Source organism: Chlorocebus sabaeus, chromosome 9, assembly GCF_047675955.1.
Source record: "Chlorocebus sabaeus isolate Y175 chromosome 9, mChlSab1.0.hap1, whole genome shotgun sequence".
NCBI lineage: Eukaryota > Metazoa > Chordata > Mammalia > Primates > Cercopithecidae > Chlorocebus > Chlorocebus sabaeus.
The window spans coordinates 72,814,624-72,830,219 of record NC_132912.1 but is presented as its reverse complement, the minus strand read 5'-3'; the positions used below and the strand labels follow the sequence as shown (position 1 = coordinate 72,830,219).

General features: G+C 40.1%; 1 protein-coding gene, 1 non-coding gene and 1 pseudogene across 2 annotated transcripts in view; 2 read left to right on the top strand and 1 right to left on the bottom strand.

Annotated features, from left to right (window-relative positions):
- The window catches only part of CTNNA3 (catenin alpha 3), a 1,853,344-nt gene extending 1,838,666 nt beyond the window's left edge, over positions 1 to 14,678 (bottom strand). Inside the window, exon 1 of the mRNA XM_007963302.3 lies at positions 13,316 to 14,678. The gene's annotated coding sequence lies outside the window, so the exon portion shown is untranslated. The remainder of the gene's footprint in view (positions 1 to 13,315) is intronic.
- On the top strand, positions 639 to 2,157 carry LOC103216106 (aldo-keto reductase family 1 member B10 pseudogene; annotated as a pseudogene).
- TRNAS-UGA (transfer RNA serine (anticodon UGA)) lies at positions 14,368 to 14,449 on the top strand. The gene has a single exon. It is a non-coding gene; the product is annotated as a tRNA-Ser (tRNA).
- Positions 14,679 to 15,596: the final 918 nt, after the last annotated feature.

The window sequence follows — 15,596 nt, the reverse complement described above, 5'->3', positions numbered from 1 at the left end:
GTACCAGAATTTCTGGGATGCAGCTAAAGCAGTGCTAAAAGGGAAATTTATAGCACTAAATGCCCACATCAGAAAGCAAGAAAGATCTCAATTTGACACCCTAACATCACTACTAAAAGATATAGAGAGGTAGGAGCAAACAAATCGAAAAGCTAGCAAAAGACAAGAAATAACTAAGATCAGAGTGGAACTGAAGGAGATAGAGACATGAAAAAACCCTTCAAAAAAATCAATGACTCCAGGAGCTGGTTTTTTGAAAAAAATTAATAAAATACATAGACCGTGAGCAACCCGCCTGGGTCCCCTTCCACACTGTGGAAGCTTTGTTCTTTGACTCTTCACAATAAATCTTGCTGCTGCTCTCTTTCAGCCCCCTCCCCCCCACCACCCCCACTGTAACACTCACAACAAAGGTCCGCGGCTTCATTCTTGAAATCAGCGAGACCATGAACCCACCTGAAGGAAGAAACTCCGGACACATCTGAAGGAACAAACTCTGAACACACCATCTTTAAGAGCTGTAACACTCACCGCCAAGGTCCACGGCTTCATTCTTGAAGTCAGCGAGACCAAGAACCTACCAGAAGCAACCAATTCTGGACACAGCAAGACATGAGACCTCTACCTACTCACTCAGAATCATTTCTGCACCAACCATGGCCACCTTTGTAGAGCTCAGTACCAAAGCCGAGATGCCCACTGTGGGCCTGGGCACTTAGAAGTCTCCTCTCAGCAAAATGAAAGAAGTGGTGAAGGTGGCCATTGATGCAGGATATCGCCACATTGACTGTGCCTATGTCAAACAGAATGAACATGAGGTGGGGGAAGTCATCCAAGAGAAGGCTGTGAAGTGGGAAGACCTCTTCATCATCAACAAGTTGTGGTCCACTTTCTTTGAGAGACCCCTTGTGAGGAAGGCCTATGAGAAGACCCTCAAGGACCTGAAGCTTAGCTATCTGGATGTCTATCTTATTCACTAGCCACAGGGATTCAAGTCTGGGGATGACTTTTTCCCAAAAGATGATAAAGGTAATATGATCAGTGGAAAAGCAATGTTCTTGGATGCCTGGGAGGCCGTGGAGGAGCTGATGGACGAGGGGCTGGCAAAAGCCTTTGGGGTCTCCAATTTCAACCACTTCCAGATAGAAAGGCTCTTGAACAAACCTGGACTGAAATATAAACCAGTGACTAACAGGCTGAGTGTCACCCATACCTCATGCAGGAGAAACTGATCCAGTATTGCCACTCCAAGGGCATCACCATTATGGCCTACAGCCCCTTAGGCTCTCCAGACAGATCTTGGGCCAAGCCAGAGGACCCTTCCCTGCTGGAGAACCCCAAGATTAAGGAGATTGCTGCAAAGCACAAAAAACTGCAGCCTGGGTTCTGATCTGTTTCCATATCTAGAGGAATGTGATTATGATCCCCAAGTCTGTGACACCAGCACGCATTGTTGAAAACATTCAGGTCTTTGACTTTAAATTGAATGATGAGGAGATGGCAACCATACTCAGCTTCAACAGAAACTGGAAGGCCTGTAACATGTTGCAATCCTCTCATTTGGAGGACTATCCCTTTGATGCAGAATACTGAGGTTGAATCTCCTGGTGAGATTACACAGGGGATTCTCTTTCTTCGCTGAAGTGTGACTATCTCCACTCAAGTCCTATTTTAGCCAAGCTTATCTGAGATCACAGGAAACTTCGTTCTATTGTAGGCCAGAATCAAGGTGCTGTTTTAGACATTTATTTCTGCATGTTCAACTAGGATCAGAATATCACAGAAAAGCATGACTTGAATAAGCAAATGACAATTTTTTCCACATATCTGATCTGAACAAATGTTTGTTAAGCACCAGAAACTCTGCCAACACTGAGGATGTAAAGATAAATAATAAAAAATAATGATGGTAAAAAAAAATAGACCATTAGCTAGACTAATAAAGAGGAAAAGAGAGAAGAATCACATAGACACAATAAAAAACGATAAAGGAGATATCACCAATGATCCCATAGAAATACAACCAACCATCAGAAAATACTATAAACACCTCTATGCAAATAAAGTAGAAAATCTGGGAGAAATTGATAAATTCCTGGACACATACACCATCTCAAGACTAAACTAAGAAGAATTTGAATCCCTGAATAGACCAATACCAAGTTCTGAAACTGAGGCAGTAATAAATAGCTACCAACCAAAAAAAAAAAAAAAAAAGGCCCAGGACCAGACGGATTTATAGCCAAATTCTACCACAGGTACAAAGAGGAATGGGTACCATTCATTCTGAAATTAATTCAAACAACTGAAAAGGAGGGACTTTTCTTTCATTCATTTTATGAGGCCAGCATCATCCTAATACCAAAACCTGGCACAGATATAACAGAAAAAGAAAACTTCAGGCCAATATCCCTGATGAACATTGACGCAAAAGTCCTCAGTAAAATACTGACAAACCAAATCCAGCAGCATCAAAAAGGTTATCCACCATGATCAAGTCAGCTTTATCCCTGGGATGCAAGCATGGTTCAACATACACAAATCAATAAATGTAATTCATCACATAAACAGAACTAAAGACAAAAGCCACACAATTATCTCAACAGATGCAGAAAAGGCCTTTGATAAAATTTAACATCCCTTCATGTTAACAACTCTCAATAAACTAGGTATTGATGGAACACATCTCAAAATATTAAGAGCCATTTCTGACAAACCCACAGCCAATATCATACTAAATGGGCAAAAGCTGGAAGCATTCTCCTTGGAATCTGGCACAAGACAAGGAAGCCCTCTCTCCTTCTCACCACTCCTATTCAACATAGAATGGAAGTTCTGGCCAGGGCAATCAGGCAAGAGAAGGAAAGAAAGGGTATTCAGACAGGAAGAAAGGAAGTCAAACTGTCTCTGCAGAAAACATGATCCTATATTTAGAAAATCCCATTGTCTCAGTCCAAAAGCTCCTTAAGCTGATAAGCAACTTCTGCAAACTCTCAGGATACAAAATCAATGTGCAAAAATCACAAGCATTCCTATACACCAACAATAGACAAACAGACAGCCAAATTATGAATGAACTCCCTTTCACAACTGCTGCAAATAAAATATTTAGGAATACCGATAAAAAGGGATGTAAAGGATCTCTTAAAGGAGAACTACAAACCACTGCTCAAGGAAATAAGGACACAAACAAATGGAAAAACATTCCATGGTCATGGATAGGGAGAATCACTATCGTGAAAATGGCCATATTGCCCAAAGTAATTTATAGAATAAATGCTATTTCCATTAAACTACCATTGCCGTTTTTCACAAAATTAGAAAAAACTACTTTAAAATTCTTATGGAACCAAAAGAGACCCCTTATAGCCAAGACAATCCTAAGCAAAGAGAACAAAGCTGGAGGCATCATGTTACCCAACTTCAAACTATACTACAAGGCAATAGTAACCAAAACAGCATGGAATTGGAACCAAAACAGATACACAGACCAATGGAACAGAACAGAGATCTCAGAAATAAGGCCACACATCTACAATCATCTGACATTTAACAAACCTGATAAAAACAAGCAATGGGGAAAGGATTCCCTATTTAATAAATGGTGCTGGGAAAACTGGCTAGCCACATGCAGAAAATTAAAACTGGACCCCTTCTTTACAATTCATACAAAAATTAACTAAAGATGGATTAAAGACTTAAATGTAAAACCAAAAACTACAAAAACCCTAGAAAAAAATCTAGGCAATACCATTCAGGACATAAACAAAGATTTCATGACAAAACATCAAAAGCAATTGCAACAAAAGCAAACTTAGACAAACAGGACCTAATTAAACGAAAGAGCTTCTGCACAGCAAAAGGAACTATCATCACAGTGAACAGACAACCTATGGAATGGGAGAAAATGTTCACAATCTATCCCTCTGACAAAGGTCTAATATCCAGAATCTACAAGGAACTTAAACAAATTTACAAGAAAACAATGAACAACTCCATCAAAAAATGGGCAAAAGATATGAACAGACATTTCTCAAAAGAAGATATTTATGTGGCCAAGAAACATATGAAAAAAAGCTCAACATTACTGATCATTAGAGAAATGCAAATCAAAACCACAATGAGATACCATCTCATGAGTCAGAATGGCGATTATTAAAAAGTCAAGAAACAACAGATGCTGGCAAGGCTGTGGAGGAACAGGACTGCTTTTACACTGTTGGTGAGAATGTAAATTAGTTCAACAATTGCAGAAGACAGTGTGGCGATTCCTCAGGGATCTAGAACCAGAAATACAATTTAACCCAGCAATCCCATTACTAGGTATATACCCAAAGGAATATAAATCATTCTATTATAAATATACACGCACACATATGTTTATTGCGGCACTATTCACAGTAGCAAAGACATGGAAACAACCCAACTGTCCATCAGTGATGGACTGGATAAAGAAAATGTGGTACATATACACCACGGAATGCTCTGCAGCCATAAAAAGGAACAAGATCATGACCTTTGCAGGGACATGGATGGAGCTAGAAGCCATTATTGTCAGCAAACTAACACAGGAACAGAAAACCAAACACCGCATGTTCTCACTTACAAGTGGGAGCTGAATAATGAGAACACCTGGACACAGGGAGGGAAACAACACACACTGGAGCCTGTTATGGGGGCATAGGGAGGGAGAGCATCAGGATAAACAGCTAATGCATTTGGGGCTTAATACCTAGGTGATGGGTTGTTAGGTACAGCAAACCACCATGGCACATGTTTACCTATGTAACAAACCTGCACATCATGCAAATGTATCTCAGAACTTAAAATAAAATTTTTAAAAAGAAGGAATGATACTAGACCCCATCTCTCACCATACACAAAAATCAAGTCAAAATGGATAAAAGACTTAAGTCTAAGACCTGAAACTCTGAAACTAGTATTAATAGAAGAAAACATTGGGGAAATGCTCCAGGACATTGGTCTGGGCAAGATTTTCTGTGTAAGACCTCAAAAGCACAGGCAACCAAAGCAAAAATAGACAACTGGGATTTTATCAAGATAAAAGTCTTCTGTACAGCAGAGGAAACAATCAACAAAGTGCAAAAACAACCCACAGAATGGGGGAAAAGATCCTCAAACTACCCATCTGACAAAGGATTAATAACCAGAGTATATAAGGAGCTCAAACAACTCAATGGAGAAGAAATAATAATCTGATCAGAAAGTGGGCAAAAGAGCTGAACAGACATTTCTCAAAAGAATACATACATGGCTGGACACGGTGTCTCAAGCCTGTAATCTCAGCACTTAGGGAGGCTGACGTGGGAGGAGCAACTGAGGACAGAAATTTGAGACCAGCCTGGACAATATAGCAAGACTCTATGTCTAAAAAAAAAAAAAAAAAATTAAATTACCCATGCCTGTAGTAGTCCTAGCTACTTAGGAGACTGAGGCAAGAGGATCACTTGAGCCCAAGTGTTCAAGGTTGCAGTGACCTGTGATCACTCCACTGTACTCCAGCCTGGGTGACAGGGTGAGACCTTATCTTTTAAAAAAAAAAAAAAGATGATGATAACATACAAATAGCAATGAGTATACGAAAAAATGCTCAATGTCACTAACCATCAGAGAAATGCATATCAAAACTACAATGAGATAACATCTCACCCCAGTTTAAATGGTTCTTATAAAAAAGACAAGCAATAACTGATGCTGGCAACGATGTAAAGAAAGGGAAACCATTATACGCAGTTGGCAAGAATGTAAATTAGTACAGCCACTACAGAAAACAGCATGGAGGTTCCTCAAAAGACTAAAAATAGAACTACCATATGATCAAGCAATTCCACTACTGGGTATACATCCAAAAGAAAGAAAATTGGCAGGGCATGACAGCTCATGCCTGTAATCCCAGCACTTTGGGAGGCTGAGGCAGATGTGTCAGGAGTTTGAGACCAGCCTGGCCAACATGGTGAAACCCCGTCTCTACTAAAAATACAAAAATTAGCCAGGTATGGTGGCACACACCTGTGATTCCAGTTACTCATGAGGCTGAGTCAGGAGAATCACTTGAACCCAGGAGGCAGAGGTTGCAGCGAGCCAAGATCACGCCATTGCACTCCAGCCTGGGCAACAAGAGAGACTCTCTGTCTCAAAAAAAAAAAAAAGAAAGAGGGAAGGAGGGAGGGAGGGAGGGAGGGAGGAAGGAAATCAGTATGTCAAAAAGATATATGAACTCCCATGTTTATTTAAGCACTATTCATGATAGTCAAAATATGGAATTAATCTAAATGCACATCAGTGGAAGAATGGATAAAGAAAAAGTGGTATAAATATTATTCAGCCATAAAAAAGAATGAAATCCTGTCACTTGCAGCAACATGTATGGAATTGAAGTTCATCACCTTAGTTGAAATAAGCCAAGCACAGAAAGACAAATATTGCATGTTCTCACTCATATGTGAGAGGTGAAACAGTGGATCTTATGAAAATAGAGAGAAGACTGGTGGTTACAAGATGCCAGGCAGGGTGGGGGGAACAGAAAGATGAAACGAAATTGATTAACCAGATACATATTTATACCTATTCAATAGTTTAATAGAAGAAATAAATCCTAGTTTTTAGATAGATCAGTAGGGTGTTTATAGTCTACAGCAGTCTATTGTACATTTCAAAAAAGCTAAAAGAGAATAATTCAAATGTTTCTAGTATAAAAAAGACAAATATTTAAGGTGATAGATATCCTAACTACAACGATTTAGTATTTACAAATCATGTATTAAATTATCATATGTACCTCAAAACAATGTACATTATGCATCAATAAAAATTAATTTTTAAAAGGCAAGTAACAATATTTTCAAAACACTAAAAAATAAAGAAATGAAGTAGCAATACATGCTGTAACATGGAAAAACCCAGCAAACATGCTAAGAGAAAAAAATGGACATAAAAAGCCACATATTGTATGATTCTATTTACATAAAATGTAATAGGCAAACAGAATATAGAGACAGAAAGCAGATTAGTGATTGCAGGGGCTGAGGAAAGTGGGGAGTGAAGAGTGGTTGCTTACTGAGTACAGGTTTTCCTCGTGGGCTGATGAAAATGTCCTGGAATATACAATATTGACAGTAACACAGTATTATGAATGTAATGGAAACCACTGATTCATACACTTGAATGGTTAAAATGGTGAATTTTACCTCAACATAACAAAAGTAGAAAAATTACCATGTACACAGTTACAACTATGTAAAAATATACATAAGTATAGGGGAAAAGACTAAAATAATAGTTTTTAAAAGACTTAGGTGGGTTGAGTTTTTTTCTGTTTTTCAAACTTTTTATTAATATTATATTGTTTTCACAACAAAAAAAGATAATTATCATATATTGAGTACCTACTATATATTAAACACTGTACTAGGCATTTTAATGAATCAAGAGTGTCTTCCAGCCTGCTGGGTAAACAGAAAACATCTGACAGAAACATGGAAGGGAGCAAAGGTATCTAGTTCTAGGAGGAAAAACTAAATGCCTTAGTTATCTATTGCTGTATGACAAACTATCCCTAAACATGGCAGCTTTAAACAACAAATATTTAGCAAATATCTCTTGTGTATTTAAAGGCATGGGCATAGATGAGCTCTCTAAGGTCAACGTGATGGTTAATTTTAGGTATCAACTTGACTGGGCTAATGGATGCTGTGATGGTTAATACTGTCAACTTGATTGGATTGAAGGATGCAAAGTATTGTTCCTGGGTGTATGTGTGAGGGTGATGTCAAAGGAGATAAACATTTGAGTCAGTGGACTGGGAGAGGCAGACCCAGCCTCAATCTGGGTGGGCACCATCTAATCAGCTGCCAATGCGGCTAGAATAAAGCAGGCAGAAGTTGTAAAGAGCAGACTTGCCGAGTGTTCCGGCCTTCATCTTTCTCCTGTGTTGGATGCTTCCTGCCCTCGAACATCAGACTCAAAGTTCTTCAGCTTTTGGATTCACACCAGTGGCTTGCCAGGGGCTCTCAGGCCTCTGGTCACAGACTGAAGGCTGTTGCACTGTCAGCTTCCCTACTTTTGAGGTTTTGGCACTCGGAGTGATCCACCACTTGCTTCCTTTCTCCTCAACCTGCAGACAGCCTATCGTGGGACTTTACCTTCTGATCATGCGAGTCAATTCTCCTTAATAAACTCCCTTTCATATACATGTCTATCCTATTAGTTCTGCCCCTCTAGAGAACCATGATTAATACAGATGTCCAAATATCTGGTAAAATGTTATCTATGGGTATGTTTGTGAAGGTATCTCCAGAAGAGATAAACATCTGCATCAGTAGAGTGAGTAAAGAAGACCACCCTCACCAATGCAGGCAGGCAATATCCAATCCACTGAGGGCCTAAATAGGACAAAAAGGCAGAGGAAAGGCAAATTTTTTCTCTCTCTTACTGAGCTGAGACATCCATCTTTTTCTGCCCCCAGACATCAGCATTTTTGGTTTTTGAGCTTTCAGACCTGAACTGAACTATATCACCAGTTTTCCTGGTTCTTCAGCTTGCAGATGGCAGATCACGAGACTTCTCAGCCTCCCTAACCACATAAAGCAATTCCTATAATAAATCTCATGTGTATATGTATATATATACATACACACACACACACACACATATACACACACACACATATCTTAGGGACCCTGTTTCCCTAGAGAACCCTGACTAATACAGTCAAGGAAAAAGACTTGGTTTTCCTATATAATTTAATAGCCCCCCCAAAAAAAAGAATTAGTAAAAGGGATGACAGTATCTTGTAAGGAAATAAAACGGTGCTATAACTCCTTAAAGTTATAAGATTGGTGGTCTGTGGATCTAGTTGTGCCCCAATTATAATCCCAATACATTGATCATAGCTGTATTTTAATGTAATCCTTAAAATTGTTTATTTCAGTTGCCTTTATAAAAATCCCACTACATCAACCCCATATATAGAGCTTGTCCATAGAGTTTTATAGGGAATCAATTCATTTCTATAAATAACTGGGTATAAGATTTCATTCTTAATAAGCTTATTCTGCCCTTCGATATCTGATTTGGTTTAAAAAAATAGATTAAGATGTCTTTGGTAAGTCCAGATCTCTGCTATCACAAAGTCAAAGAAAACTACTTTTTTGAGAATTCGAGGTTGAATATTACACTGGCATCACACCGTTTAAGAAAAGAAGACCCCATCCTTCTTGATTCTTCTTACTTCTTAATTGGCCATGGCATAAAGAGACTGCTTAGGTACGAAAATCCTATAAGTAAGCTTCCCTAGTGCTAACTAGGAGATATCTTCAACCTTCTTCAAACATTTACGTATAAGTACCACAGTGACTAAAATCCAACCCACAATTAATTACTTAAGCTTTAAAAGTACGGTCATTTGCAATGCAGCAATTCCTTGGTAATTATTTCCATCACTTTTCATGATACCTTTAATTTACTGACTAAATCTTAATGAAGGTTTTATTGCCAATAACTTCATAATATTCTTTGTCCAATTTGTACTAAGTCCTCTCACATATGATATTCAAAACATATACCTAGAGTTATTCTCCAATTCATATAAAATTACAGAAAAGAAATCCTAAATAGTGGCAAAGCCTCTAAAACTCTGCAGTTGTAATCAAACCTATTCCTTTCAAGTGAAATGCAAAAGCACACAAGGCAGCTAAGTTAAAATTACCACACTTTGATCACCTCTTGTTGGTTACTATGTGTTTTGTGTGAAATTTTCATAATACAACTGTGTAAAAGAAAGAACAAGGATTTGGGATCTGATTGGCCTAGCTTGAATTGTGTGGTAGGCAAAAATCTAAGATGTCCCCAAGATTCCCACCCCTGCTATTACACTCCCTAAATAATCCCCTTCACTTCTGCAGGACTTGTGAATAGAATAGAATAATCACTTTCATAATTGCATTCTATTATATAAAACTCCACTGTAGCAGACTACAGAGGAATTATCATGCTGACCTTGAAGAAGCAAAGTACCACGCTGTGGAAACAGCCACATGGCAAGGAACAAAGTGGGCAGCCTATAGGAACTGAAAATGCCCTCCTACTGACAAGCAGCAAGTCTTACAACCACAGGAGCTGAATTCTGCCAACAACTAGTTAACTTAGAAGAGGACCCCAAACCTCAGATGAGATTGCAGCCCCAGTCACCACCTTGAGACCAGATGAGACCCTGAGCAAAGAACCCAGTGAACACATAATCACACTCCTCACCTACAGAAACTGTGAGGTAATAAATGTGTGTTGTTTTAAGCCATTAAGTTTATGGTTCTTTCTTATGCAGCAATAGGAAACAAATACAAGTCACATGCCCACTCCTTGGCCAGAGGAGGGTGGGATACCTTGACTCACAGACAAAGTAACATTTCATCCAATGGCGAAGGGGTGGTGCCCCTTAAGTACAATTGAGGTGTCAGTATCAGTTGGGAAGATAGATTCTGGAATAATGTATACATCTCAATTTATATGCCATTGTGCCAGAGACTAACAAATAATACATGAGGGCAACAAAATAAGTGAGAACACTAAGCTAATATTACAAGTTATACCTCTGTCTGCCAATACACTCGTGTCGCTTAATGATAAGGATATGTTCTGAAAAATCCATCCTTAGATGATTTCCTCATTGTGCAAACATTATAGAGTGTACTTACACTAACCTAGATGGTATGGACTACCACACACTTAGTCTATATAATATAGCCCCTAGGGTCCCCAACTGGTACCAGTCTGTGGCCTGTTAGGAACCAGGCCACACAGCAGGAGGTGAGCAGGTGAGAGAGAGAAGCTTCATCTGTATTTACAACCATTCCCCATGGCTCACATTACGACCTGAGCTCTACCTCCTATTAGATCAGCATTAGATTCTCATAGGAGCATGAACCCTACTGTAAAGTGCACAACCTACTGTGATGTAGGTTGTGTGTTCCTTATGAGAATCTAATGCCTGATGATCTGTCACTGCCTCCCATCACCCCCAGATGGGACTATCTAGTTGCAGGAAAACAATCTCAGGGCTCCCACTGATTCTACTTTATGGTGAGTTGTGTATTTCATTATATATTACAATGTAATAATAATAGAAATAAAGTACACAATAAATGTAATGCACTTAAATCATCCCAAAACCATCCTCTCCCCCAGTCTGTGGAAAACTGTCTTCAACAAAACTGGTCTCTGGTGCCAAAAAGGTTGGAGACCACTGGCGTAGCCTATGCTCCTAGACTACAAACCTGTACAGCATATTCAGTAGGCAACCGTAACACAATAGTGTTTGTGTATATAAACACAGAAAAGATACAGTGAAAACACAGTATTAAAGTTTTATGGGACTACTGCTGTATATGTGGTCCACCATTGACCCAAATGTCATTATGAGGCACATGACTGTAATTAGCTATGTGAACTTGGGCAAGCTATTCATGGGCCACAGTTTCCTCCTGTAGATGAAGAGATTGGACTAGCTTTAATGGTTCTTCCAGCATTAAAATTCTATGATTTTACAAAATGCTCCCCAAACCATCAAAATAATTTAAAATAAATTTCTGATTTGCTATAAAAGAAAAAAGAAATGCCATACTGCTCCCAATCACATCCCCTGTTCCTCCCAGTATTCTGTCTGCCTCTGAACATGGCACCAAGAAGGGTTTTCTGAGAAAGTCACAACATATTTGCCTTCCACACCCAAATTACCTTAACAGAAACTGCCACATAAAAAAACAGAAACAGGGAGTGGCAGGGAGGAGACCATCAGGATCACCAGTGGACCTTTACCAACTGAAATTTGTATATGGTTGCAAAACAATGTTTTATGATATGATTGTCATGAATTAGGAACATATGTATTTTACTTCTGTATTCCTAACTTGCTGCTCACTGCATTAAATGACAATGCTAAAGACTTAAGGTTGGAGCCAAAAGAACTCATTTGGATTTGGAAATTCACACTTTTGTAGGGGGGTGGTGGGAGGAATCAACAATTTTGATCTCTTGGCTTATTCTAGCATTATAATAAATCAGCACACAAAAAAATTATTTCACTGTTTTAAAAGCCTACATTAACTCAAACAAGCTAAAAGTTAAATATTAAATATAGGTATTTCACTTGAAATGTTGCAAAGACATTTTAATCATAATTGTTCTCACAAAATATACAATAACTTTATAATCGATTCTTTTCCCCATAGTCTTGCTTTCCCCTCCCAAAATAAAAAAAGCCCTCTCAAAGTAAAAATTTTGATTGAGCAATTTTAACCATAATCAATTTCCATTACTGTCAAGCTTTGAAGCAATTGAAGGGATTCTTTAAAGGGGAAGGAAAGGTTATGGAAGAAAAGGAGCTTTCAGTAAACATTATCATCATTCAACTGTACAGAAGGAAAGATAAAAATGGCTTCAAGATCAAAATACAATGAGTAAAATTAGGTAAAGTTAAATTCTAGGTTATCTCAGGGCATAGGTAAGGGAGGAGGTTACCCCTCATATTGTCTTATGCCCAATTTCTGCCTCCAAAGAAAGAAGAAGTAAAAACTAAAAGGCAGAAATGAAATCCACTGGCAGACAGCCCAGCGCCACACCCTGGGCCTGGTAGTTAAAGATCAACCCCGATCGGTTATGTTATCTATAGATTACAGACACTGTATAGAAAAGCACTGTGAAAATCCCTGTCCTGTTCTATTCTGTTCTAATTACTGGCACATGCAGCCCCCAGTCATGTACCCCCTGCTTGCTTAATCCATCATGACCCTCTCATGCAGAGAGAGTTGTAAGCCGTTAAGATGGACAGGAATTGCTCACTCAGGGAGCTTGGTTTTTGAGAAGCGAGTCTTGCCGATGCTCCCAGCTGAATAAAGCCCTTCCTTCTTTAACTCCGGGTCTGAGGAATTTTGTCTGCAGCTCGTCCTGCTACATAGGTACAATCTAAGGACAAGATTTAAAAAACAAAAATGTAGTTCTTGGACAATACCTATTGGAAAAAGTGCAAGTGAATTTTGTGTTTATGATAAAATCCATGTCTGGCCATATTGGGAATTATTTTGTTCCCATGCAGTATTCATAGAGAAAATGGGATCCCTCCTGTAGCTCTGCCAAAATAAAAGAATAAAATTCCTGAAAGAACAATCTCAAATCAGACAAAATTTATCCTTACAATTCTCAAATATTCTGCTCCTCTTCCACAATTAAATGGGTGTAGACATTTAACACTACACTTTGGTTTCGAGAAATGGTATGGAAGGTCTCAAGAAAAGTTACACACCTTAACTAGCGGAATCACTTAACACAGAGGCTTCCAAAGGTGGAGTTGCCTTCCTGCCTTATTATGAAACGTACCATTATGAGAAGGGCAGTGAGTTTCCATGAATACTCCTAGAAACTTAAACTAGTGAAAGGCCTTCTGCTACTTTTCTCAAATTGTCCATCAACAGAACTTGGCGCTTCTGTGGCGCCACGTGACGCAGGTAGTGGCCTCGGAGGCGCTCTGGAATCAGCCGCGCCAACCTGCGGCACAACCCCGGCCCTCAGGCCTGAGGTGGGCAACAGGACCAGACCTCGGTTCTCAAGGCTTTAACGAAATAACGCTAGTAAAGCACCTAGGGCAGAAGCCACACAGAACACAAGAAGGCATTAATGGCATTTAAAGGTATTGAATGCAGACTAATGCCCAGAACTTGGCTCTCAGACCACGTCCCCGGCCACCCATCTCCTGAGAGAGCGGAGAGCACACTTGCGGCCTGACGTCTCCCAGCTGAGCTCGGCAATGAAGGGATCACTGGAGAATTAAAAAATGGGAGACGACAGCTTGGGCAGAAGCCTGCGGGGGACTAGCCCACGGGCAAGTATCCCGACTCCTCACACTTCCTGCCTCAATGCGCAGAAGAAAGTGTTCTGAAGGCCATGCCCCGCCAAGGCGGGAAACGCCGCGGAAGACGCTTCTCTCGCAGAAATGCCAAATTTTCGGGAGCGCGGGCCCGCAGCACGTAAGAGAACAGATCTTTTTGTTTCACGGCCCTCTGGTAGACTTAATGAAGCGGGAGGGCGAAAACCAGGTCAACGACCAGAAGCCAGGCAAGGTTGCGATTTTCGAAGCACAGCGAAGGGAAGAGTTTCTAAGTTCTGAACGTACCTCTACTCAGGGTGGTTTCTATTATTTCTTCGCGTCTACCCTGTAGTTCCCGCACCCGCAGCCCTCCGCCCCGCCGCTTCTCAGCGAACTGAGCTCAGAGGGTGCGTGCCCCGCCCGCTCGCGGGCCTGGCGTGAGCGCAGTGGTTGTTACACTAAAGTGTCTCCGCCTCCCCAATCTCCTCGTGGCAGCGATGGCCGAGTGGTTAAGGCGTTGGACTTGAAATCCAATGGGGTCTCCCCGCGCAGGTTCGAACCCTGCTCGCTGCGGAAGCGGGTGCTTCAGAAGTCTTTTCGATTACTTTTAATAAACACCTTCAAATGAAAACTTTTACTCTTCTCTCTGTATTTTCAATGCCTGCCAGCTAAATGGCGCGCCAACGGAGTGGTGTTATACGCCGTAGAAAAGTAAATAAATGTCAGTGCAAACACGCACTGTTTACACCAAGAGGAAAATCCTTCCACTGCCCTAAAAGGCAAGGTAACTAACTCCTCGTGCTCCAAGAGAAGAGCAAGTTGGCAAAATAGAAGTAAAATGAATATAAATACTGATGCAAGTTTTCGGGCTATCACAGCCTGAGCAAACTATCAGCTCACTAAAATTAAGAACAACGCTATGCCACCTTCCCTTCCATCCCAGAATCACTTCCAACGGTTTGCAGACCACATCCAAAAGTGATATGAAATGGGAGATAATAAAAGCAATTTTAAAGTTCTACTTATAAAGCATCTTAGACACATCCACATAATGGAATACTATGCATGTAAGCATTAAAATGATGTTAATGATGTGGGAGGGCCTTCCCAATGCATTGCCAAATGCCAAAACTAGGACAGATCGAAAAACAGCATTATGATAACATTTTTGTTAAGCAATTCATGTATATACCCATCCATGTGGGAAAAATGGGAGAGAAAGAGAAAGAGATGGAGAATGAATGGAGGCTGGAAAGAAATACACCAAAATGTTAGCAGGGATTATTATCCCTGGGTGGTGTGATTTGGGAAGATTTTTGTTTTCTTAAATAATTTTTTCCTTAACTGGGTTTTCTAAAATTTCTACATGGACCCAGTATTATGTTTTAAATAAGAAAATTGTGAAGTTAGTCTTTGGGACCCTACACATTCCCGTCTGCTTCCTATAACCCACTTTCACCATATCTCTCCCACCCCATGGTTCCCAGGCGCTCTTACGGACATACCTGATACCTCAAGGCTAGGGATAGTTTTCTGTGGTACCTAAGTGGATTCCACCCACACAGCCCCATCCTATTTGAGACTTGGCTGAACACACACACTCACCACATTTACATTTTCAGTCCGTCCTCTCTGCCCAATCCCCACCCTTTCTGCCCCCATTTAAGTCACTTACAAGCAGCTGCATTAGTTTCCTAACTGGTCACCTTTCCTGTATCAG